General features: G+C 42.6%; 1 pseudogene; it reads left to right on the top strand.

The window, feature by feature from the left end:
- Positions 1-25,205, top strand: part of LOC131254969 (alpha-L-fucosidase 3-like) — a 64,290-nt pseudogene extending 39,085 nt beyond the window's left edge.
- The last annotated feature ends 902 nt before the right edge of the window (positions 25,206-26,107 follow it).

Raw genomic sequence — 26,107 nt, 5'->3', positions numbered from 1 at the left:
GCACATGATTGTTGGGGTTATCATGGGAGTGAGAACTATTATCACCCATCAGACAGGAAGAAAACAATGACAGATTATATTATAGGTGATAATATGTACCAATTACTACCAGATTTTTCCACATATGACTCATATGACTATAATCAGTGGAAACATCAATGTTGGGAAGATGAACCAGCAATACATCATAGTGACAATTCTCTTCGATCCGCTACCTTTGAAACCCAACCAGAAACGATCCAAGAGGAGTCACTTCAGGGTTATACAAACGATTTTGCTGTTTTAGAAGAACCATAGAAGCGATTGCATCGCGCCTTGATAAGCTAAAGGAGGCAAGTTCACCCCAGCCTCAACCCACTTTAATTCTTCATTCCCAACTCTCTACTTACAATCAGTGGAAATATTAAGATTGGGAAGTTGAATCAACAATGCATCATAGTGACAATTCTCTTCAGTCCTATACCTCTGAGATCCAATAAGAAACAATCCAAGAGAATTCACTTCAGAATTCCACATAAACTTTAGAGCTCATCCAACAAAACACACTTCGAAGATTTCAAAAACTTATAAAATATGTACAACAGTTAAGTTCACGTGATGCGATTATGGAGAATATTAAAATTGAGAATGAAGAGTTGGATTGTGTTAATGAGCATACGATTAATTTTTTAAAGAGTCGATCTCGATGACTGTCTAAAGGAATGATCAAGAGACATGCATGTCTTTCAAATATAATGTTACCGACACGCTCCAGTCATATAACACACTTGACTTCAATGAAGAGGAAGATGCTAGTTTATTCAAGCCTCAACTCAACCTAGAAAAATAGTGTGAGGAAAGTGATCTCATCCAACTTGTGAATTGTACTAAATTGGAAGATGATAAGTATTGGGATGAGAATCATGAGTTTACAGCACAAGATTCATTGGAATCGATTTCAATTATGGTTCAGGAAAGTGATCATGAGGTACAGGAAGTTGTCAACCATAATGATCTACTTCACCTATTTGACACACTTGATTTAAATGTGGAGGATGGGCCTCTTTCAATCGACCCTTCCAACTCTTTTGAGGCATGTTAGATCACTCCCCTAATTTAGATTATAATATGATTAGGGAGATGGACGAGTTGCTCGATATGACTCTGGAATTTGAAATCACCCACTTAAGACCATCATCTGAGCTGTCAACCCTTGACGATATAGTGCCTCTACTAAGTAGTAGCAATGAACAGAATCTTTACATCATTGCGCCTACTAATCCATAATCTGTCTATGCAGGGTAGGGCGAGATGTATTCGGTGACAATTCGTTCTCACCAAGGTGAAGAGCAAGAGATCATGTTTTCATCTATTCTAAGAGAAGATGAAGGAAACATTGGGCATACCATCACAAACCTCAATGTAGAAAATGAGCCTCTCTCAACTGACTATCTCAACTCTCTGAAAGATCGCTTGGCATATTTTGCAGATTCAAATAATCTCATGATAAAAGAAATAATGAATGCATTGCAAAACAATTTCTCAGTGGTTGTTACTGACCGAGACAATCCTTATTCTAAAGCCCCTCATTTCACAGATCGTGAATGTTTACCATTAAGGGAGGAGGAGTTGAAAGTTGAACCGAAGCCTGAAACTTTGGCATATGTTGAGACTACATCACCTACTAGATTTTTTCTAAGTTTTATCTACTTGTAGTCTCTGATTCACCATGTTGCGCTAACTCTAAAACTTTCTCTGTCCCAGGTGAATCATATGTACTTTGGATACCTCAGGAGATTGAAAGGAAACTTTATGCTGAGGTCCACAAATTTCTCTAAAAAATCATGCTCTAGGGCATCCAAGCCTATTGTAAAAAGGGCTTTTGGATGATCTTGTTTCAAAACCTACTGAGAAATTTATCATGATACTGGCCAGAGGTGGAACCTTGTGGCATGACTAAGTAACTTTCTCCTATTTTTCTAGTTAGGTTTATTGCTTTCAAAGAATTTAGGATTAGGATAGTTTGATTTTTGCTGTTTAGGATAGTTTGCTTTTTGCTGTTTAGGAAAGTTTTCTTTCTGATGGTTTAATTCTTGTGCTAACCCATTTTCACATTGAGATATTTTGGAAAAAAAAATTCTTAGAATTCCTTCTTCAGGTACTACCTTTCTACCACTTCCCTTTCTTTTCATTGCCTCATTTACATTGAATGTTTATCTCTTTTACATTGAGGACAACGTAGATTTTAAGTTGGGAGTGTGGATTAGGCAGGCTAATCAGTTGTTTTCTTATTATTTGGGTGAAGTTGTGAAAAATTGAGAAATTTTTTAGAAATTTCTACAAATATAAGTGATGTCGAAGTTAATCCGTGAATTAGAATTACAAGATACTTAATGTTGATGCCTTATGTCTCTTGGATTATAGTCTCTTGGGAGATCTCAAAATTAAGTTAAGTCATTGATCCTTGATTAGAAGTTTTAAACATTGATTAAGTCATGATTTCACATGTCACATTCAGCTTACACATTAAAGAGTCAGTTTGATATTGAATTGTTAACTTGATGATTATTAAGCATGGAAGGAACCAACCTGGGGAATTTTTTTATCATGTTCAATGGGAAGAATTGAAAAGAAAGAAAAAGCAAATACATAACTAAAAAAACAGTTGTCATCGAAAAGGGCTACCTATTAAAGATCTTTAAAAAGGTTGACATAACGTGAAAGCTATCGATGGAAAAATCAAAATCCGAAGGAATAAAAGAGGGAACTAGAAGATGAACTGTAAGGCAAGTTTTGGTTTAGGTTTTGGTTGTCCTGAATGCTCTTTTAATTATCAATGTTATCATGAAAGTGATGAATTGAACCTTTGATTGTGATAAGTCTAGACTTCATTATACACCCATGGAGCTCAATGTTTGAAATTGTCTTTAAACTTGATTATGAAACTTACCGAGTGCAAGAGTTTAGGAGAAGGTAATGCACAACATTGATGTATTTTAGAATTCTATTATCTGGATTATATATATATATATATTTTTAAAAACCACTTAAGCTTATAGAAATTATCTTATAGTTCTCGAAATATTTTTCGCATATATTGCTCGGGACTAGTAAAATGCTGGTTGGGGATTGTGTTAAGGGTCAAATATTGCATATTATCTCCTATTTATATCTTGGTTTTATGAAGATGATAATGCTTAATGTTCTATTTTACTCGTATTTGTGTTGCAAGGTGAATTTAAGAGCTTGAATTGAAAAGGGTGTTAAAAGCATGGATTTGGTGCTCAAGAATGACCAAGGCAAAGGATGGATCTTAGGAGACCAAGATTGAAGAATTCACATGCTAAAGATCCAAGAAAACGAAGTAAGGAATGAACAAAATCAAAGATTTGAAGTGAAGAAAAGGAATCAATCGTCTTAAAAAAGTATATTTTAAAACTCTACATCATTTTGTGAAATTGCGCAGAATGAAGTCTATTTTAGAAAATTGTACAAAGTGAAGTCTATTTTAGAAAATTGTATAGAGTGAAGTCTATTTTAGCAAATTGCGTAAATTTAAGGCGGTTTCTAGAGTTTTCTAACTAGGTGCGAAAGTTGGAGTTTCACAACCATAAATAGGACTCCCTAGGATGTTCTTAGGCATCTTTTACGGTTAAAGGAGTGGAGAAAAGGGGTGGAGAAGCCGTCGCCAAGTGTTTTTCTCCTTCTTCCTTAGTTGTTTTCCTGCTTTCTTTTAGGGTTTTAGATTCAATCATGTCTATAGTTGGCTAAACCTCTTAGCTAGGGCTAAGAGGTGAAGCTTATAGTATGATGGGATGTTTCTATTGCTTTGATTCATGTTCATGTTGAACTCCATGGGTTCTAATTTGATATTTAAGGAATACTTTTAGTTTTTAATGGTTTATTGTGACTTAAATTATAATAGGTCTACAATAGCTTTGAGTATCTTCTCTTCCTGATTTGAGATTGTGAAATTAGTAAGTCCTGTTATTCACCATCGTCCCTTGGGCATGGTAGGGTGATGGAATCCTTCTTAATCTTCACAATTCTCCTGCTTTGAGATTATAGGATTGGTAAATCATGTTGTTTGCCATTATCTCCTGGGCATGGTTTGGTGATGGAATCCCTGTCAATTATCATACTTCTCCTTCACTGAGAATTAGGTTAATGGAAGTTTAGATTTGATTTTATTGATATATTTTCCAATTGGATAGGATAGGACTCCAATTCTAATTGTGTTACTTGAATTAAGTAAGAGGGCTGCCTGTTCATTACAAGTGGATCTTTAGCACCCTAGTTTTCACCTTTAAATTCTTTATTTTAATTACTCTATTCACAATTCCTCTGTCAAATACTTCAGAATTAGTTTCACATCTTTTTATAGTTATACTTTTAGTTAATTTCAGAAATGTACAAGTTTTAGTCCATGTGGATTCGACCTCGGTCTTATCGAGATTATTACTACATCGCGACCCTACACTTGGGGTTGGGAACAGTAGTCCATGTAAGACCCATATCCTACTCCGTACTATTCCGTCGACTCCCGCGATCCTTCCCGTCGAATTTTGGCAACCTGCGACGTATAATCGATGTTTGCAGGCGACCGTAAGTCGAATCTTGTAGATTTGAGTTGGCTTAATCCGAGACTTGTACCATTGCGACCGCACCGTCGCCGTGGTTCCAATGCCTCGTCTTGCATACCGATCCGATACCCGGGCAGGGAGATGTGGACCCATGTTTAGCTTAAGAAAACGCCGCGCGTTTGCAATCCCAGGAGAATCTCTATGACATGTCAAATCTATCCAATCAATCACCTCACATGTCTAGTACATGTCTCATCCCCAAAAGCAACCCCAAAGTCAAGTCTCTCCCTCTCTCTCTCTTACACACCCATACATGTCAAGTACATGCCCATCGCCCCATCACTCACTTCCCATCACTCCATCACTCCACACATCACCTCTCCTTACAACCCTCTCTCTCTCTCTCCCTCATTTCTCAACACAAATTCCTAGCTAGGAAGAGAAGTGCACGTCCATGCATTCCAAGAGAGAAAAGTGATTTTGGTGGCCCACCTTTCCATCCCAAAAACCTTCATCCTACACATTCATTTCTCATCGTCCACCATCAAAGTGAGACACAAGGAGATCAGCTTTCCAACGGACCAAGAAGATCGAACGGTGGGTTCTTATTAGGCCTAGATTTATTACTTTGATGATGGGCCAAGTGAGGCCTACCGATTGTGGTATGGATCTTACTTTGGACCCTAGGTATGGCCGATGGCCCACCTTGATCCTCATAATCATTCCATGATGGGGCCATTCTCCATGGACCCCATCATGACATTATTTTCCTTACAAAAATAAGGTCATATAGACCCTTCATTTTGGTGGACAAAGGATCTCCACCGTCAATTTTGATCGGTGGGCCCATATGTAATGGGACCCACTTGATGTATGTTGTAAATCGTGGCAGGGAGGGCCCATAGTGTCGGGGTCCCTCCATCATCGCGTGTCTCTCCCTCTCTCTCTCTCTTTCTCTCTCCTTCCTTTATTTTGTGGGCCACATGATGAGTGTATGTGATATCTAGACCATCCATCAAATTAACCCCATGACCGTCCAAACCAAGTGGGCCCCACCTTATGGAGATGAGAAACCACAAGTATCAGATTAATTTAAATCAGGTGGGCCATGTCCATGTGGGACCACCTTGATTTTTATATTCAAGCCGTCCGTCCAGCATCCCTGGACGCTGGACGTGGACTAAATGAAGTGTGAATAGACAGTGGGTTTTTAGGCCTTTTGATGGACCGCTTATACAAGCCCCACCTTGATGTATAGGTCCATTCCATGCCATCCATTCTATTCCCCATTTAATTTTAGGCGTTGAGCCAAAAAATGTAGCCAATCCGCTCATCGGGTGGGCCATACCTTTCAAAACAGTAATTCTCATCGTTTAAATTCACTTTAATTTTGCTACACGCTGAAATATATTCAATATTGGACTTGTTTGGCTTGTCTTGAGCCATGGAATGCAATGGCTATAGTGGATTCACCTGGTGCGGGCCCCACGTGTGAAAATCCCTAAAATTTCATTTTTTTTAAAAAAAATAAATCATATAACAGCAGCAGTGTCTGCTGCTCTACTGACAGAGGCAACGTCCTGCTGCCGTGGATGCTGGAGGCAGGGACCATGGATCCCAGCCGTGGCCCCACTATGATGTGTGTTGCTCATCAACACCATGCATTTGTTGGGTCCCCTTTGGGACAGTGGGCCCCCTAAGAAATCAGCCGTATACAGCTCAGGTGACCCACACGGTAGGAAACAGTGTTGATTAAACTTCCACCGTTGGAACCCTTTGGGGTGTCACAAAAGCTTTGGATCAATTTGAAATTTGTTTTTCCTCTGCAGTCCGGTCCGTGTGACCTTATTGGATGGCAGATAAACGTTACAGTGGGCCCTACGTGGGACCCACCAATGATGTATGTGTTTTATTCTCATCGTCCACAGGAGTGGACAGTGGAACCCACTAGGGTGTATGTGTTCTATCCGCACCATCCACAGCACTGGATTGTGGGACCCACCCCACGTGTGGGGCTGCACCTGATGTGTGTGTGTATATATATATTATATAATATATTGTATATATTATGTATATTATATATAGATTATATATTATATTATGTAATATATACACGATGGGAGGCCTTCATGGGACCCACCATGATGCATGTGTTGCATCCAAGCCGTCCAACCATCTTGAAAGCTCGTTTTTAGGCTTGAGTTCAAAAATAAGACAGATCTAGGATTAGGTGGACCACATTATAGAAAGTAGTGGGTTTGAATGTCCACCATTAAGACCCTTGGGAGAAATGTTGGTTTGACGTCCATATTGTAAGAATAATGTTGGTTAAATGTCCGCATTATAACTCTCCCTAGGGCCCATTGATAGGCCCATACTTGTTGTGTGTAGGCCATCTAGGCTCATCTTCATTGTAAGGACAGTTTATCGCTTTATAACATGCTTAGTATAGCTCCATGATTCATGCCCATATGCATCATATGTATGCTTGATATGAGGAATGTTTAATCATAGCATAAGCCATTGGGCTGAGACATTTACGAGACTCCTTATGAGACGGAGTGCCCCCACATGAGTGCGCGGTTTGCGCAGGATTGCTGCATGACTGAGGTGTGACTCATGCATTTTGCATTATGTATCATAATCAATGCAGGCCCTAGCGACATTAGGACCGTGGCCTCCACAGGCACATCGTGGATGGTCGTATCGGATACTGGAAATATTGGCTCTAGTATTGTGGGCACTTAGGATGTCTTTAGGTGAAAATCTCAAACCTTTTTTGGTACAAAGAGATGCTCCAACATTTAGACTGAGTGGATACCTGAGCGCCCGAGTGCCAAATACCAGTAGGCCGCGTCTCCCACTATGTCGTGGTCGGTTGGAAGGAGGTGTGGCCTTATCTGCAAGAGTGAGGGGGCTATAAGTTAGGCTGAGTTTGACCAGTTCACAAATGAGTCCGCTATTGATGAGCTGGGTAGGTATTGACAGACTACTGGTCAGGCCGATGGTGTGGTCTCTTCCACTTGCTTGGCTGTGTAACTAGGGACGAGGCAGTCAGTGTGAAGTGTATTAGACCCTGGTGATATCCAGAGAGAAACTGTACTGATATGTGTACTTGATGAGGACTGGCATGCTTGCTTTGCATTTCGCATATGACATTTGGCTAAATAGGCCTCACATCGCATGACCTTGGTGTGGTCGATAGCATTCATGCCTTGCGTCATATAGCTTTGGTACAACTGATAGCATTCATGCCCTTACCGCATATTTTCCCATTACTCTGATATTGTACACTTGGCGCTTGCCTTGCGTACACACTTACACCACCCTCTAAGCTTTTGTAAGCTTATGCATGACCGTTGCGTGCAGATGGCTTTGGATCGCAGCAGCACTGAGGCAGGAGCGCACATCACATTATTTTGAGTTATTGATCACCCTGTATTTCCCTTTCCGTATTGTACTTAAAGTTTTTGATATAGTGGATATGTGGTGATGTTGTTTTGTGACTTGGTTATGCTTGTGGTTAAGCTCCATTACAAAAAAAATTTCATACTGAAAATCCTCCTTGTAGGATCCCAGGATCGAAATCTGGTATGTGAGTGTCGAGATTCGAGAATGGGGCACTATGAAGGCTTTTGGTAATGAATTCGGTGATCGAAAATTTTGTGAGCCCGTTTTCTGAGTTTGGGGCGTGACAGAAGTTGGTATCAGAGCATAACTTGGGAATACCTGAGGATCACATCACATATCTACTATGAACTTAGAATGAATAGGTTCTGAGTTCGAATAACTTAGTGATTTTTTTAACCTAGACCCTAAATGTTTTTGCCTTCGAGAATTCTCAAGGTTGATAGGCCCTTGTTCCTTCCAGTAGGACGTGATGCCTAGAAGAGCGACACGAGCGAATCCCGCTCTACCAGCTACGACTCCTGCTTTACCACCTGCTATTCCCGCTCCACCACCAGATATTCCTAATTTCCAGCATGAAGATGCCACTCCTTTTCCTGAGACCGGTGTGGATCCGACCGTACCTGTGAGTGCCACTTAGGTACAGTAGATGCTATAGGCGATGGCTGCTATTCTTCAGGGGCTGAGCAGGCCTCCTACTGTTACACCAGCCGAGGCTGAGCAGTAGCGTGCGAGCGCCCTTCTCAAGGACTTTCAATAGCACGATCCTCCACGTTTTCGGTGAGAGCTAGACCGTACTGCAGCAGAGATATGGTGCTCCGAGGTGGAGAAGATATTCGACACCATGAGATATATGACCCAGCAGCGAGTCTCATTAGCTGTATTTCTTCTTCAGGGTGAGGCTCAGCATTAGTGGGCATCTGTTGCCCGAGCGGTAGCGGCCGATTTCATATGGACCTGGGAGGACTTTGTAGACTGGTTTGACCGAAAGTTCTTTCCTGAGCATGTGCGACACCAGTACGCATTAGAGTTTGAGACTCTGGTCCAGAGGGACATGACTGTATCCCAGTATAAGGCTTGTTTTGTCACACTATCGAGATTCGTGACGTATCTTGTTGATGATGAGGGGTGGAAGGCCCACCGTTTTGAGAACAGCTTGTGTCCTGCCCTCAGGAGCCGTGTGATCAGACACATGCTTCCTACTTTTAAGCAGATTGTGGAGAGGGCTTAGATATACAGGTCAGATTAGGTCGGTTTACGGAGAGCCCGTGACCAGAGGGAGATCAAAAGAGGAAGGTGCCCTCTAGTAGTTCCCACCAGCAGCATCGTTCGCAGCAGCGATGCACAACCCGCCCAGCATTCCGAGCACCAGTAATACCCCCAGCACCACCACTGGGACCGTTTACAGGTACTTACTTTGGGTGAGGTAGGACAGACATCGTGTGTACGAGTGTCCCCATCCATGACAGCATCTGATGACACCATATAAGCCTCCACGACAACCACCATAGCAGTAGCAATGACCACAACACCAGCCTCCAGGGCCTCCCCCATAGCAACAGAGGCAGCAGATCAGGCTGCCACAATGACAGCAACATCAGCAGAGACCTCAGAGGGGACCTACACCTCCCCAGCAGTCCCAAGGCAGATTTTATGCCGACCAGCAGGACCCTCAGTCATCAGGAGGGGTCGTTGAGGGTACTCTCCTTGTTTCTGCATGCATTGCACATGTATTGTGGAGTCTGCCTGTGAGGGTTTGTCAGTATTGATGCCCTTAGGGAAGACTGCAGTGTTGGGCCAATTTTGCGCATCTTGCCCCATTCTGATTGGGGGTATCTTTTGACTGCTGATTTGTTTGTATTGTCGATGTCTGAGTTTGATGTCATCTTGGGCATGGATTGGCTCATCTAGTACCACATCATATTAACTGCTCTGTGAGGATAGTCACGTTCTGTATACCCGGCGTGCCAGAGTTCCAGTTTATTGCTGAGCCCAGAGGAGAGCAGCTTTCCTGCCTATTATCGTGTGCCATTGAGAAGCCAGCTGCTTTGAGTATCGACCAACTGCCGGTCATTTGTGGTTTTCCCAATGTGTTCCAGGAGATTCCAGGGTTACCACCTTGTCGGCACACCGAGTTCCAGATTGATCTTGTGCCCGGTATCGTGTCTATTTCGAAGGCCCTGTATCGTATGACACCATTGGAGTTATGGAAATTCCAAAAGCAGTTGGATGAGTTGGGCGAGTTAGGCTTTATCTGTCCGAGCAGTTCGCCATGGGGAGCACCGCTACTCTTCGTGAAGAAGAAGGATGACTCATTGAGGCTTTGCATAGATCACCGTGAGCTCAACAAGGTCACGATCAAGAGCAAGTACCCGCTTTTAAGGATCGATGATTTGTTTGATCAGCTGCAGGAGGTACAGTTCTTTTCAAAGATAAACTTGCGGTCCAGTTATCATTAGGTTCGGGTCCGAGATGAGGATATCCCAAAGACAGCCTTTAGGACGTGCTATGGTTATTTTGAGTTCCAGGTCATGTCCTTCGGATTGACCAATGCGCCCACAGTATTCATGTAGTTGATGAATGAGGTCTTCCGTCCGTATCTTGACCAGTTTGTTGTGGTGTTCATCGATGACATTCTGATATATTCGAGGACCTGTGAGGAGCATGAGCAGCATCTAGAGATTACATTGTAGACCCTTCGTGCACACTAGCTTTATGCGAAGTTAGAGAAGTACGAGTTCTGGCAGGAGGAGGTGAAGTTCCTCGGTCATGTGGTGACGAGGCAGGGTGTCACAGTGGACCCCTTGAAGATTGATGCCGTGCGTTAGTGGGGCCAACCCATGAACGCATCCGAGATCCATAGTTTTCTTGGCTTAGCGGGCTACTACCGACGTTTTATTGAGGGATTCTCTCGTATTGTAGCCCCGTTGACCAGGTTGACCCGGAAGGGTGCCGAGTTCGTGTGGAGCGACGCTTATGAGTAGGCATTTATGGAGTTGAAGGACTGCCTCACGTCCTCTCCTGTCCTCACTCTTTCCTTTGGGAGTGATGAATTTGTTATATTTATCGATGCCTCGCGAGTTGGCTTGGGTGCTGTCCTGATGCAGTACGGGAAGTCGATGGCTTATGCATCTCGTCAGCTCAAGGTCCATGAGTTGAACTACTCCACACACAATTTGGAGCTGGCAGTAGTTGTCGCACTGAAGGTGTGGAGGCACTATCTTTATGGGGTGAGATTTGAGCTCTTCTTTGACCACAAGAGCTTGAAGTATATATTTCTCTTAATTTGAGCTGCATATGAGGTAGAGGCGTTGGATGGAGCTCCTGAAGGACTATGATTTTGATCTTCAGTACCACCCGGGCAAGGCGAACGTGGTGGCAGATGCCCTCAGCCCATCAGCCACGAGGCCTGGTGGCAACATGATGATTCAGGAGTGGAGGATGCTCGAGGATATAACAGAGTATGACTTTGAGTTTGGTCTGCAGTCATCTATCATTTAGTTATCAAGCCTATTGATTCAACCCTCTCTTGTCGCAAGGGTGATCGAGGCTCAGCAGGCAGATGGGTTAATGCAGGATTACTGAGCAGAGGCAGCATCTGAGAGTCAAACAGATTGGCAGATTAGTTCCGATGGTGGACTTCGTTTTAGAGGCCGATTATATGTCCCGGATATTCTTGAGTGACGTAGAGATCTTATGACCGAGGCACACCGATCGTGGTTCTCTATCCACCCTGGCTCGACGAAGATGTATAGTAATATGAGGCATCAGTATTTCTGGGCGGGGATGAAGCGCCAGATAGCCAGTTTTGTGGCCGAGTGTGACACATGCCAGCGTGTCAAGGCAGATCATCAGAAACCCCCTTGTCTATTGCAGCTGTTGAGCGTCCCGATATGGAAGTGGGAGCACATATCTATCAATTTTGTCATGAGTTTGTCGACGACTCAGCGCGGTCATGACGCCATCTGAGTTGTTGTGGACTGTCTGACGAAATCGACACATTTTTTTACGATTCGTGAGGCCTGGCATGCGGACCGGCTCGCTAAGCTGTTTGTTGATGAGATCGTGAGACTTCATGGTGTTCTTGTCTCGATCGTTTCAAACCGAGACCCGAGGTTCACGTCTCAGTTTTGGAGGAGCTTCCAGAGAGTGATGGGGGACTGATTTATAACTTAGCACCGCGTATCATCCGCAGACCGATGGCCAGACCAAAAGGGTCAACTAGATCCTTGAGGATATGCTTCGAGCCTACGTGATTGATTTCTCGGGTAGTTGGGATGAGCACTTGCGATTGACTGAGTTCATGTATAGCAACAGCTATCAGGCGACCTTTGGCATGGCTCCTTTTGAGGCATTATATGGCAGACTATGCAGATCTCTGAGTTATTGGACCGAGGCTGGAGAGCGGCGTCTCTTAGGTCCCAAGCTTGTGTAGTAGACATCAGAGGCTATTAACATCATCAGGTAGAGGATGCACACAGCTCAGAGCCGGCAGAAGAGTTTTGCTGATCGTCGGCATCGTCCCTTGGAGTTTGTCGTTGGGGAACATGTGTATCTCAAGGTCTCACCCATGAAGGATGTGGTTCATTTTGGAGCGAAGGGTAAGCTTGCCCTGAGATTTATAGGACCTTTCAAGATCACAGGGTGCTTTGGCGCCGTGGCCTACAGCTTGCCTTACCATCTTAGTTGTCTGGCGTCCACAATATTTTCCATGTCTCTATGTTGAGGAAGTGTGGGTTAGACATCGTGCCTGTTATTGATTGACAGTCGTTAGAGGTTCGTGAAGACGCTTCTTACGTTGAGCAGCCAGTTCGTATCCTTGATCGGAAGGAGCAGGTCCTGGGAACTAAGGTCATCCCCTTGGTGAAGGTGCAGTGGGGCCATCATAGTGTGGATGAGGCGTCTTGGGAACGTGAGACGGAGATTCGAGAGCGTTATCCCCATCTTTTTGATGTTTGATTGTATGATGTATTATGTTTTGATTATATATGATGTTATGTTTGCTATTCCCTTATGAGTTATGGTTAGTTGCGATGGTAGTATAAATTTCGAGGATGAAATTTTTATTAGGTGGGGAGAGCTGTAAGACCTGTATCCTAATCCGTACTGTTCCGTCGACTCCAGCGATCCTTCCAGTCGAATTCTGGCAACTTGCGACATATAATCAATGTTTGCGCGCAACCATAAGTCGAATCCCATAAATTTGAGTCAGCTTAATCTGAGACTTATACCATTGCGAGCGCACCGTCACCGCAATTCCAACGCCGCGTCTTGCATACCGATCCGATACCCTGGCAGGGAGATGTGGACCCACGTTCAGTTCGAGGAGATGCTGCGTATTTACAATTGCAAGAGAATCTCTACGACATGTCAAATTAATCCAATCAATCACCTCACATGTTAAGTACATGTCTCATCCTCAAAAGTAACCCCAAAGTCAACTCTCTTCCTCTCTCTCTCTTACACACCCATACATGTCAAGTACATGCCCATCACCCCATCACTCACTTCCCATCACTCCATCACACATCACCTCTCCTTACAACCCTCTCTCTCTCTCTCTCATTTCTCAACACAAAATCCAAGCTAGCAAGAGAAGTGCACGTCCATGCATTCCAAGAGAGAAAAGTGATTTTGGTGGCCCACCAACCCATTCATTTCTCATCTTCCACCATCAAAGTGAGACACAAGGAGATCGGCTTTCCATGGACCAAGAAGATCGAACGGTGGGTGCTTATTAGGCCTAGATTTATTGCTTTGATGATGGCCCAAGTGAGGCCTACCGATTGATGGTATGAATCTCACTTTGGACCCTAGGTGTGGCCGATGGCCCACCTTGATCCTTATGATCATTCCATGATGGGGCCATTCTCTATAGACCCCATCATGATGTTATTTTCCTTGCATAAATAAGGTCATCTAAACCCTTCATTTTGGTGGAGAAAGGATCTCCACTGTCGATTTTGATCTGTGGGCCCATATGTAATGGGACCCACTTGCTATATGCTGTAAATCGTGGCATGGAAGGCCCATAGTGCCGGGGTCCCTCCATCATCGTGTGTCTCTCCCTCTTTCTCTCTCTCCTTCCTTTATTTTGTGGGCCACATGATGAGTGTATGTGATATCTAGACTGTCCATCAAATGAATGCCATGGCCGTCCAAACCAATTGGGCCCCACCTTATGGTAATGAGAAACCACAAGTATCAGATTGATTCAACTCAGGTGGGCCACGTCCATGTGCGACCCACCTTGATTTTTATATTCAAGCCGTCCGTCCAGTGTCCCTAAACGCTGGACGTGGACCAAATGAAGTGTGAACAGACAGTGGGTTTTTAGGCCTTTTGATGGACCGCTCATGCAGGCCCCACCTTAATGTATGGGTCCAATCCACATCATCCATTTTATTCCTCATTTGATTTCAGGCGTTGAGCCAAAAAATGTAGCCAATCCGCTCATTGGGCGGGCCATACCTTTCAAAACAGTGATTCTAACCGTTTAAATTCACTTTAATTTTTCTACACGCTGAAATATATTCAAGATTGGACTTGTTTGGCTTGTCTTGAGCCATGGAATGCAATGGCTACAGTGGATTCACATGATACGGGCCCCACGTGTGAAAATCCCCAAAATTTTAATTTTTTCAAAAAAATAATCATATAACAGCAACAACGTCTACTGTTGCTGCTGACAGAGGCAGTGTCCTGCTGCCGTGGACGCTGGAGGTAGGGAATATTGGTCCCAGCCGTTGCCCCATCATGATGTGTGTTGCTCATCAACACCGTGCATTTGTTGGGTCCCCTATGGGACAGTGGACCCCCCAAGAAATCAGCCGTATACAGCTCAGGTGACCCACAGGGCAGGGAACAGTGTTGATTAAACGTCCACCGTTAGAACCCTTTTGGGTGTCAAAGAAGCTTTGGATCAATTTGAAATTTGTTTTTCCTTTGCAGTTCGGTCTGTGTGACTTTATTGGATGGCAGATAAACGTTACAGTGGGCCCTATGTGGGACCGACCAATGATGTATGTATTTTATGCCGTGGACGGTGGAACCCACTAGGGTGTATCTGTTCTATCCACACCGTCCACAGCACTGGACGGTGGGACCCACCCCACAAGTGGGGCTGCACCTGATGTGTGTGTGTGTGTGTGTATATATTATATATATTATATATAAATTATATATTATATTATATAATATGTGTGTGTGTGTGTGTGTGTATATATATATATATATATATATGAAGGTGGGCCTTCATGGGACCCACCATGATGCATGTGTTGCATCCAAGTCGTCCAACCATTTTGAAAGCTCACTTTTAGGCTTGAGTTCAAAAATAAGACAGATCTAGGATTAGGTGGACCACATTATAGAAAGTAGTGGGTTTGAACGTCCACCATTAAGACCCTTGGGCTACTAAGTTTGAGTCAAATAGGATATTGGTTTTTCCTCTTAATTCAGGTCTGTGAGACCTTATGATCAGATTGGATGGGAAATAAATATTATCGTGGGCCTTAGGAAATTTAATGGTGGAAATCATTACTACCACTTATATTTGGGTGTGGCCCATTTGATATACATATGGCCCATGTGATGTGGCCCACTTACCATATGAGGGCCCATTGTGATGTATTCAAGGCCCATGGGTTATGGCCGATTACAATGTACATAAGGCCCATTGGTGCGGCCCACTTAATTTATATAAGGCCCATATGATGCGGACCATTTAATGTACCTAAGGCCCGTGGGTCGAGACCTAACGGGATGTCCTTAGGGTCCATTGTAATGTGTGATTCCTCCATGGTTTGTGTAATGATGTTTTATGGCGGGACATGCCTTGGGAGCAATGTTGGTTTGATGTCCACATTGTAAGAATAATATTGGTTAAATGTCCGCATTATAACTCTCCCTAGGGCCCATTGATAGGCCCATACTTGTTGTGTGTAGGCCATCTAGGCTCATCTTCATTTCTCATCTTCCACCATCAAAGTGAGACACAAGGAGGTCATCTTTCTAATGGACCAAGAAGATTGAACGGTGGGTGCTTATTAGGCCTAGATTTATTGCTTTGATGATAGGACAAGTGAGGCCTACCGATCGATGGTATGGATCTCACTTTGGACTCTAGGTGTTGCTAATGGCCCACCTTGATCCTTATGATCATTCCATGATGAGGCCATTCTCCTTGGACCCCATCATGATGTTATTTTTCTTGCATAAATAAGGTCATCTAGACCCTTCATTTTGGTGGAGAAAGGATCTCCACCATCGATTTTGATCAGTGGGCCCATATGTAATGGGACCCACTTGATGTATGTTGTAAATCATGGTAGGGAGGGCCCATAGTGCCGGGGCCCCTCCATCATCGCGTGTCTCTCCCTCTCTCTCTCTCCTTGCTTTATTTTGTGGGCCACATGATGAGTGTATGTGATATCTAGACCGTCCATCAAATGAACCCCGTGGCCGTCCAAACCAATTGGGCACTACCTTATGGTGATGAGAAACCACGAGTATGAGATTGATTCAAATCAGGTGGGCCACGTCCATGTGGGACCCCCCTTAATTTTTATATTCAAGCTGTCTGTCCAGCGTCCCTGAACGCTGGACGTGGACCAAATGAAGTGTGAACAGACAGTGGGTTTTTAGGCCTTTTAATGGACTGCTCGTGCAGGCCCCACCTTAATGATGGGTCCAATCCATGCCGTCCATTCTATTCCCCATTTGATTTCAGGCGTTGAGCCAAAAAATGTAGCCAATCCGCTCATCGGGCGGGCCATACCTTTCAAAATAGTGATTCTCACCGTTTAAATTCACTTTAATTTTGCTACACGCTGAAATATATTCAAGATTGGACTTGTTTGGCTTATCTTGAGCGATGGAATGCAATGGCTACAGTGGATTCACCTGATGCGGGCCCCATGTGTGAAAATCCCTAAAATTTTGTTTTTTCCAAAAAAAAAATCATATAACAACAGCAGCGTCTACTGCTGCTGCTGACAGAGGCAGTGTCCTGCTGCCATGGACGCTAGAGGCAGGGACAATTGGTCCCAGCCGTTGCCCCACCATGATGTGTGTTGCTCATCAACACCGTGCATTTGTTGGGTCCCCTTTGGGATAGTGGCCCCCCCAAGAAATCAGCCGTATACAGCTCAGGTGACCCACAGGGCAGGGAACAGTGTTGATTAAACGTCCACCGTTGGAACCCTTTTGGGTGTCACAGAAGCTTTAGATCAATTTGAAATTTGTTTTTCCTTTGCAGTCCGGTCCGTGTGACCTTATTGGATGGCAGATAAATGTTACAGTGGGCCCTACGTGGGATCCGCTAATGATGTATGTGTTTTATTCACCCTGTCCACGGCAGTGGACGATGGAACCCACTATGGTGTATGTGTTCTATCCGCACTGTCCACAGCACTGGACGGTGGGACCCACCCCACGTGTGGGGCTGCACCTGATGTGTGTGTGTGTGTGTGTGTGTATAAAATATTATATTGTATATATTATATATATATTATATATAGATTATATATTATATTATATAATATATACATGATGGTGGGCTTTCATGGGACCCACCATGATGCGTGTGTTGCATCCAAGCCGTCCAACCATTTTGAAAGCTCGTTTTTCGGCTTGAGTTTAAAAATAAGACAGATCTAGGATTAGGTGGACCACATTATAGAAAGTAGTGGGTTTGAACGTCCACCATTAAGACCCTTGGGCTACTAAGTTTGGGCCAAATAGGATATTGGTTTTTCCTCTTAATTCAGGTCTATGAGACCTTATGATCAGATTGGATGGGAAATAAATGTTATGGTGGGCCTTAGGAAATTTAATGGTGGAAATCATTACTACCACTTATATTTGGGTGTGGCCCATTTGATATACATATGACCCATGTGATGTGGCCCACTTACCATATGAGGGCTCATTGTGATGTATTTAAGGCCCATGGGGTATGGCCCCTTGCAATGTACATAAGGCCCATTGGTGCGGCCCACTTGATTTATATAAGGCCCATATAATGCGGCCCATTTGATGTACCTAAGGCCCATGGGTCGAGGCCCAACAGAATGTCCTTAGGGTCCATTGCAATGTGTGATTCCTCTATGGTTTGTGTAATGATGTTTTATGGCGGGCCATGCCTTGGGAGCAATGTTGGTTTGACATCCACATTGTAAGAATAATGTTGGTTAAATGTCCGCATTATAACTCTCCCTAGGGCCCATTGATAGGCCCATACTTGTTGTGTGTAGGCCATCTAGGCTCATCTTCATTGTAAGGACAGTTCATCACTTTATAACATGTTTAGTATAACTCCATGATTCATGCCCATACGCATCATATGTATGCTTGATATGAGGATTGTTTAATCATAGCATAAGTCGTTGGGCTGAGACATTTACGGGACTCCTTATGAGACGGAGTGCCCCCACATGAGCGTGCGGTACGCGTAGGATTGTTGCGTGGTTGATGGTGTGACTCATACATTTCGCATTGGGTGTCGTGATCACTGCACGTCCTAGCGACATCAGGGTCATGGCCTCCACAGGCACATCGTGGATGGTCGTATCAGATACCGAAAATATTAGCTCTAGTATTGTGGGCACTGAGGATGTCCTTGGGTGAAAATCCCATAATATTTTTGGTACTAGGAGATGCTCTAACCTCTAGACCGAGTGGATACACGAGCGCTCGAGTGCCGAATACCAGTAGGTCGCATCTCCCACTGTGTCGTGGTCGGTTGGAAGGGGATATGGCCTTATCCGTCCGAGTGAGGGGCTATAAGTTAGGCTGAGTTTGATCAACTCGCAAATGAGTCCGCTATCGACGAGCCAGGTAGGTATTGGTAGACTACTGGTCAGGCGGATAGTGTGGTATCTTCCACTTGCTTGGGTGTGCAGCTAGGGAGGAGACAGTCAGTGTGAAGTGTATTAAACCCCAGTGATATCCAGAGAGGAACTGTACTGATATGTGTACTTGATGAGGACTGGTATGCTTGCTTTACATCTCGCATATGACATTTGGCTACACAGGCCTCGCATCGCATGGCCTTGGTATAGCTGATAGCATTCATGCCTTGCATCATATAGCTTTGGTACAGCTGATAGCATTCATGGACTTATCGCATATTTTCGCATCACACTGATATTGTACACTTGACGCTTACCTTGCGGATACACTTACACCACCCTTTAAGCTTTTATAAGCTTATGCACGACTGTTGCGTGCAGGTGGCATTGGATCGCAGTAGCGCTGAGGCAGGAATGCACATCAGATTACTTTGGAGTTCTTGATCACCCTGTATTTCTCTTTCCGCATTGCATTTAAAGTTTTTGATATAGTGGATATGTGGTGATGCTGTTATGTGACTTGGTTATGCTTGTGGTTATGCTCCATTACAAAAAAAAATTCATACTGAAAATCCTCATTGTAGGATCTCAGGATCAAAATCTAGCATGTGAGTGTCGAGATCAGAGAATGGGGCACTATGGACGCTGTCGGTGCCGGATTCGGTAATCGGGAATTTTGTGAGCTCGTTTTTCGAGTTTGGGGCATGACAGTCCAGCTTATGACCACTCCATACTTTCTCTAGGAATTTACATTCAATTTTCATAAAAGAAAAACAGTTCACCAAATAGCAAGCCGTGTTAATGGCTTCAGTCCATAAGTCCTTCCCCAATGCAACATTACTTAACATGCATCGGGCCCTCTCCATGAGAGTATGATTCATTTGCTTAGTCACACCTTTTTGTTCGGGCGTGTGGCACACTATGTTGTGCTTAATGATCCCTTCATCCTTACAATATTCATTAAACTTAGTGGAAGTGAATTCTCTACCATTATCAGTCCTTAAAACCTTTATTTTTTGACATGACTGTTTTTTCACCATTGCCTTTCATTATTTAAATACGGTGAAAACTTTGGATTTATGTTTCATGAAGTAAACCTAAACTTTCTTGGAGTAGTCGTTAATGAATAAAACAAACCATTACGACCCCCTAATGGAAACCTCTGGCGATGACCCCCATACGTGGGAGTGCACATAATCAAATACTCCATTACATACATGTTTTTCAGTTGTAAAAGATAATCTAGATTGTTTGCCATATACACCATGCTGGCATATATCTAAATCAGAATATTTAAAAGCTGTAATTAAACACAATCAGATAGTACCTTCATGCCCCGCTCGCTCATGTGGCCAAGATGAGTATGCGACATACGTAAAGACGTGGAATTTGTAATAGCCGTTGCCGCTCTACCTGCTGAAGTGCTCCCGATCAACCTGTAAAGGTTATCGTGCCTTTACACTCTCATGATCACGAGTGCCCCTTTTAAAATTTTAAGGACACCATCAATTCCAATGAGCTTGTACCTTATAGCCTCAAGTGTACCAAGAGAAATCAGACTCATGTTTATATCAGGAACGTGCCTGACGTCAGTCAAGGTATGCTCCATCCCATCAAACATCTTGCTGCTCACCATACCAATAGCCACAACATTACAGGTATTGTCATTGTCCATAAACACCTATCCACCATCGCATTCCTTGTAATTAGTGAACCAACTCTGATGAGGAGTCATGTGATATGACGCTCCTGTGTTAAGGATCCACTCACCTCCATGATTGTTGTGCAAGTGTCCGATCATGGACACAGATAGTATATCACCACCACTTGTCTCTTCATCAAATGTGACAACATTAGCCTCCTTAGAAGAAACCATTGAATTTTCTTTATTCGCTTTGGGATTAGTAGAATCCTTCTTCATGTGTCCAGTCATTCTATAATTCCAGTACTTTAGTTTTTCTTTGCCCTTGCCCTTGGATTTGTATCTAGGTCTTGAAGATTCTGTACCTCGCTCAGAATTCCTGCATCTTGTAAACAGCACATTGGAAGATGTCCCCATGTTATCGTTTAGCTTTCTTATGGCCTTTCCTTGAAGGGCTGAGATAACGGTGTCGATACTTAGGGTTTTATTTGCGGTGCACATCATGTCCTTGAATGACTCATACAATGCTGGAAGAGAATTCAACAACATACATGCTTGTTCCTCATCTTTGATCACTTCCATCATATCCAGCAATTTGCAAACCAATTTATTAAAGTTGCTGATGTGGGCCTCTAAATCTTCACCCTCTGCCATCTTAAAGCTATACTACTGTAGCTTCAAGTGTAGGCGATTTTCAAAGAAATTTTTAGCATATATATCCTCTAACTTCGCTCATAACTTAGATACAATTTTCTCCTTCAAAACATTATAGAAAACCTCATCCATGAGACATAAACAAATGGAGGCTAAAATATTACTATCAAGAGTCTCCCATTCTTCATCTTTCATCGTCGATTTTCGCTCCTCAAGGGCCTTAACTTTGCCTTGCTTAGTTAATAGACTAATCATCTTAATCTTCTATAACTCAAAATTATTTTTGCCTGAGTATTTCTCAATATCAAACTTGGTGTTTCCCATTGATGCTAATCCTGCAGATCCAGATTTGTACCCCAACGATAGCTCTGATACCACTTGTTGGGATTTGTGCTACAGAATCAAATAGATATGGATCTAGGATAGCAATCCAAGAGCACAAAGCAAACACGAGAACAAAAGGATTTAACATGGAAAACCCTTGCGGGAAAAAACCACCGTACAAAGCGACAGAAATTCTACTATAAAAAGCACAAATTACAAAGATAGAGGACTTATTCGGCTTAAGCAATCCTCAAACCTCTCATTTTTCTCCACCCCTTGAAACCCTAGAACCCTTTTAGAAACCTTAGAATACCTTAAAATTACCTTAGAATACCTCATAGTTCCGTATACAACCCTTTATGTAGCTTTAGAAACAAGTAGAACCAGAATATGAAATGAAAATCGCAGAATCTACGTTTCTGCAAATGAATCTGTGTAAACCTTTGATAATATCGAACTAGCTTTGATGTCATCGAAAAATGACGAAAACAGTCCAATGACCGGGGCTAAAAATTCTAAAAAAACTTAATGGCATCGACCAGCTTCAACGTCATTCGAAGCTGGTTCGATGTCATTAAAGAGTAAAACAGATTTAAGACATCTATTATCACAAATCGGAGCTGCAAAAGTTTTGATAAAGTAGATCCCACCGTGTTGTATGGATTTTAACCATACCGTACATCTATTTTTCTATATCATTTTAGTTTACAAGCCTAAGAAGGAGACAGATCCAAGGCTGAAGTGGACCACACATTGGGGATTAAAAGGCTACCGTTGAAAACTTCTCAAGGGTCACAAAAGGTACGGATCAAGCTGATATTTGTGTTTTCCCCTCGTCCAGATATATATATGACCCTATGAAAGGTTAGATGACAACCAAACATCACATTGGGTCGTAGGAAAGTTTCAACGGTAGGCATCATCTAACACATACACGGAATGTACTGATGGTTCAGCTCATCTGTCCTTTCTAAGGATGAGTTCTTCTGGCTCCATATACACCCGTCAAGTGCACCCTCACGTGTGGTACACGTGACCACATGGCACGTCTAGCACATCAGAGCTGCGTATCTAGTGGGACCCACAATTTATATCACCTGGCCTAAAACTCAGGCGGGTGAAATTTAAGTGGGCTACACCTGCACCAGAAATGATCATCCACTTGAGTGGGCCAGCTGTCCATATCCCTAGTGGACTGAACACCTGTGTTTGAACTGTGAATTCATTCCAATTTTCTTTTTCAGATAATTTAGGAATATTAATTTATAGAGAAGTGTAAAGCAGTCATGGCAATTTGAAAATGAATTCTATAACTGTCCACAGGATCACAAATGTACAGACACACTATATCTATTCCCGTACTTTATTTAGCTTTGAAATTATTTGCGTATGAATGCATGTTTGGGTGATTTCAAATTCTCAGCCAAGGGCATTGGATTGCCTTATATCGATGCGTACCTCAACTCTGTCGGGACCAACTTCACCCATGGAGCCAACTTCACCGCAGCCGCAAACGATCAGAGAACCAACCTCAGCCTTATTCCAGGGAGGGTTCAGTCCATTTTCCTTAGATGTGAAGTCATGGCAATTTGATCAGTTCATAAATAGATCACAAACAACGGCCAAATGGGGTAAGTACTAATACTAGTTTAATACAATTTGGAAATTTGAAAGATGAAGATAATGACTGATGTTGTTTTGGAGTGCTTGAATTCCATATGCAGGAGGAGTCTTCATGGATTTGTTACCAAAGGACGATTATTTCCCACGAGCTCTGTATACATTTGACATAGGACAGAATGACTTGACTTCATGCTATTTTTCTGGTTTGACTAAGGATGAAGTTATAGCTACTATACCTGATATTCTCAACAATTTTACCGTTGTAGTTGAGGTAAACAGAAAGGAAAATTTTAGGTCCGTGCTCTTGCTCCAGTGGTAACTTCTTTGGAGTTTCAACACATGGTCAAGGGTTCGAGTACCCATGGGTGGTGAAATCCCACTATGGTGTGAGTGTGCGGCAGTTTGTGTATTTTATCTTAAGATGTTGTGATAAATAAGTTTATGAGCTTTGTCATGGCCACATGCATGTACAGCCAGCTAATGCACATGCCACCACATATGTCACTGTTGCACACAGGTGAAACATCTAAGCCATCCATTAGAAGAGAACCACCACGTGTAGATTTCCTATTCCAAGAATAAGGTTGGTCCACTATTTGGGTGGGCCACAATTAGCTCAACAAATGTACAATTGTGAAAAATTGGTGGAACATAATTAACTGAACAAATGCAACTTGAAAATATCAGGTTTAAATTTTATATATTACTTGTATGTAGCGAATCTGCAAAATTTTATAGAAGTGCAATCATTTGTAGGTAATTTCTGTTAGTCTTGCATTGCTAGGTAATTTTAGTTTAGTGGAGGAATTATCTAATAAGAGGTGTAATCATCAATCTTTATTCTTGTTAGACTTATGAAGCAAATCATGGATACATTAGTTATTAAACTTTTCTCTTCCTCCAAATCAAACATCCCATTTAGAATGGTACCCTTTGGAATCCATTCCTCGGAAGTAATGATTAAGAATTCCTTTGTTTTTAGGTGAATCGCCTATTATTAAACCGGCCCTAAAAGTAAAAGTTAGTTCCTCATCAAGTGGCTGATTTTAGAAACAAATGGGAAAAATTCAGCGACCAAGTGCCTTATGCATGCATGTGAGCTTAGGAAGGACATGAATTACTTATAACCAGGGTTACATGAAATTCTTGTAACCATGACCCAGTCTAATGACAAAAGTGCCATGTGTGGTTATTAGTGACAACTTTTTGAGAACTCATGTCCCGTGATATGAGCGTAAAATCTGAACCATTCACGTGATGCAACACCCCATGAAACCCCTAGGACCTAACTTTTACTCTGATCCAAAACTTTAGTGGGCCATGACGAAAGAAGAGGCGGGCTCCACGGTAGTCATTGCTATGCTCTCTCTCTATCTCTCTCTGACTGGTGTAGTATGGTCCCAACTGAGGTTATTCATGACCTGAGTATTGATAAATGAAAGGTAATGTGGTGATGCAGAATATATACTGGAAAGGAGGGAAGTCGTTTTGGATCCACAACACAGGTCCTTTTGGCTGCCTTCCCTACGTTTTGGATAGACTCCTAATTAAAGCTGCTGAAGTGGACCCCATTGGTTGTGCCACTCCTTTCAATGATGTGGCCCAGCAATTCAATCGCAAATTGAAGGAAACCGTTGATCAGCTAAGAAAGGACTTTCCATTGGCTGCATTCACCTACGTCGACATATATTCAGCGAAATACTCCCTCATCCACCAAGCCAGGAAGTATGGCAAGGCCTTTCCAACACTCCCCCTTTAGTCTCTTCATTGCTTACCTATATAGTTTTATCATCTATGAATATTATTAATGGTACATTTGTTCCAATGGTGGACCCCACAGAGAGTGGGTTTGTAGACCACCCTTTGATCATATTATTGTTATTTCTTTTAAAATTTTAATGCAATGTTTATATTTGATATTTAATTGAATAATTCTTTTATTCATTTTATTTACTACATTTTACCATTTATTTATTGTTCTCAACCTTATGAAATATTAAAATCCTTATTTTTGTTGCAGGATTTGAACACCCTCTTAGAGCTTGTTGTGGGTATGGAGGCACGTATAACTACAACCAGCAAGTGGGCTGTGGAGGAACGATTGTTGTTAATGGAACTGAAGTTTTGGTTAAATCTTGAATTTACATTCAGTCCATCCCCTATTCCATTGAAAAAGGCATATGCCATAGGGAGTCCCATTGATTTAGGTTCAATTCGGTCGAGTCATCTTCGTTTTTATCTTTTACTTTGAAGCTAGAATTTATGAATTTACATTCCTTTCGCATATTTGATAAGAGGACTAGATTTCCGAACTCTTATGATGCCTTATTGAAATGCGTTTATAACATCCCATAGTATTGCAGTACAAATGAAGTTGGTTCTTATTTCTAAAAATCGTATGTACTTATTATACTTGAAACCGGATGAGTCAACTCTCTTAATGAGGTTCAAGATGATTCGCTAGGAAACCCACCCATAATTATGTGACTCGCACTTGAATCGACATGACTCGGTGACTTGACTCACTACAGCAAAACACCGGAGATTCAATCAGAAAAATACGCTAAATTCAATGGCCTAAGGAATTGAGTGTGTTTTTCTGCCCTGGCCATCGAATTTAGAATTTAGGGATTAAAACATAATAGTGCCATTCTTGTCATCTTCTTTTCTTCTTCTTCTCTTTGAAGTTGGTTAAATCGAAATCCATAATACCTGATTTCTATCTCTGATCCGATTCAGTGGACTACTAGAAAGCTCTCGGGTCTCACTTAGAGACCATTTGGAATGTGAGATCAAATCGTATGGAATTACATTTGGGGATTATTTTGACCATGGGATTAAATTGTAACACTCTGAATTTCAGGGGTTGAACACGTACTCAATCCTCATGTACTCCTCAACAGGTGTATCCTCCTCTAGGGAACCTACATCGACGAAATTATCTGGTTGGTGTTTTAAAACATTGTCCCGGGTAACAAAAGTCGGCAATCCACAACTGGTCGTCTACACATTGGAAATACGAGAATGCCCTACTCTAATTA

This window comes from Magnolia sinica, chromosome 9 (assembly GCF_029962835.1).
Source record: "Magnolia sinica isolate HGM2019 chromosome 9, MsV1, whole genome shotgun sequence".
Lineage (NCBI taxonomy): Eukaryota > Viridiplantae > Streptophyta > Magnoliopsida > Magnoliales > Magnoliaceae > Magnolia > Magnolia sinica.
The sequence above is the reverse complement of the archived record's forward strand: the minus strand, read 5'-3'. Positions and strand labels throughout refer to the sequence as shown.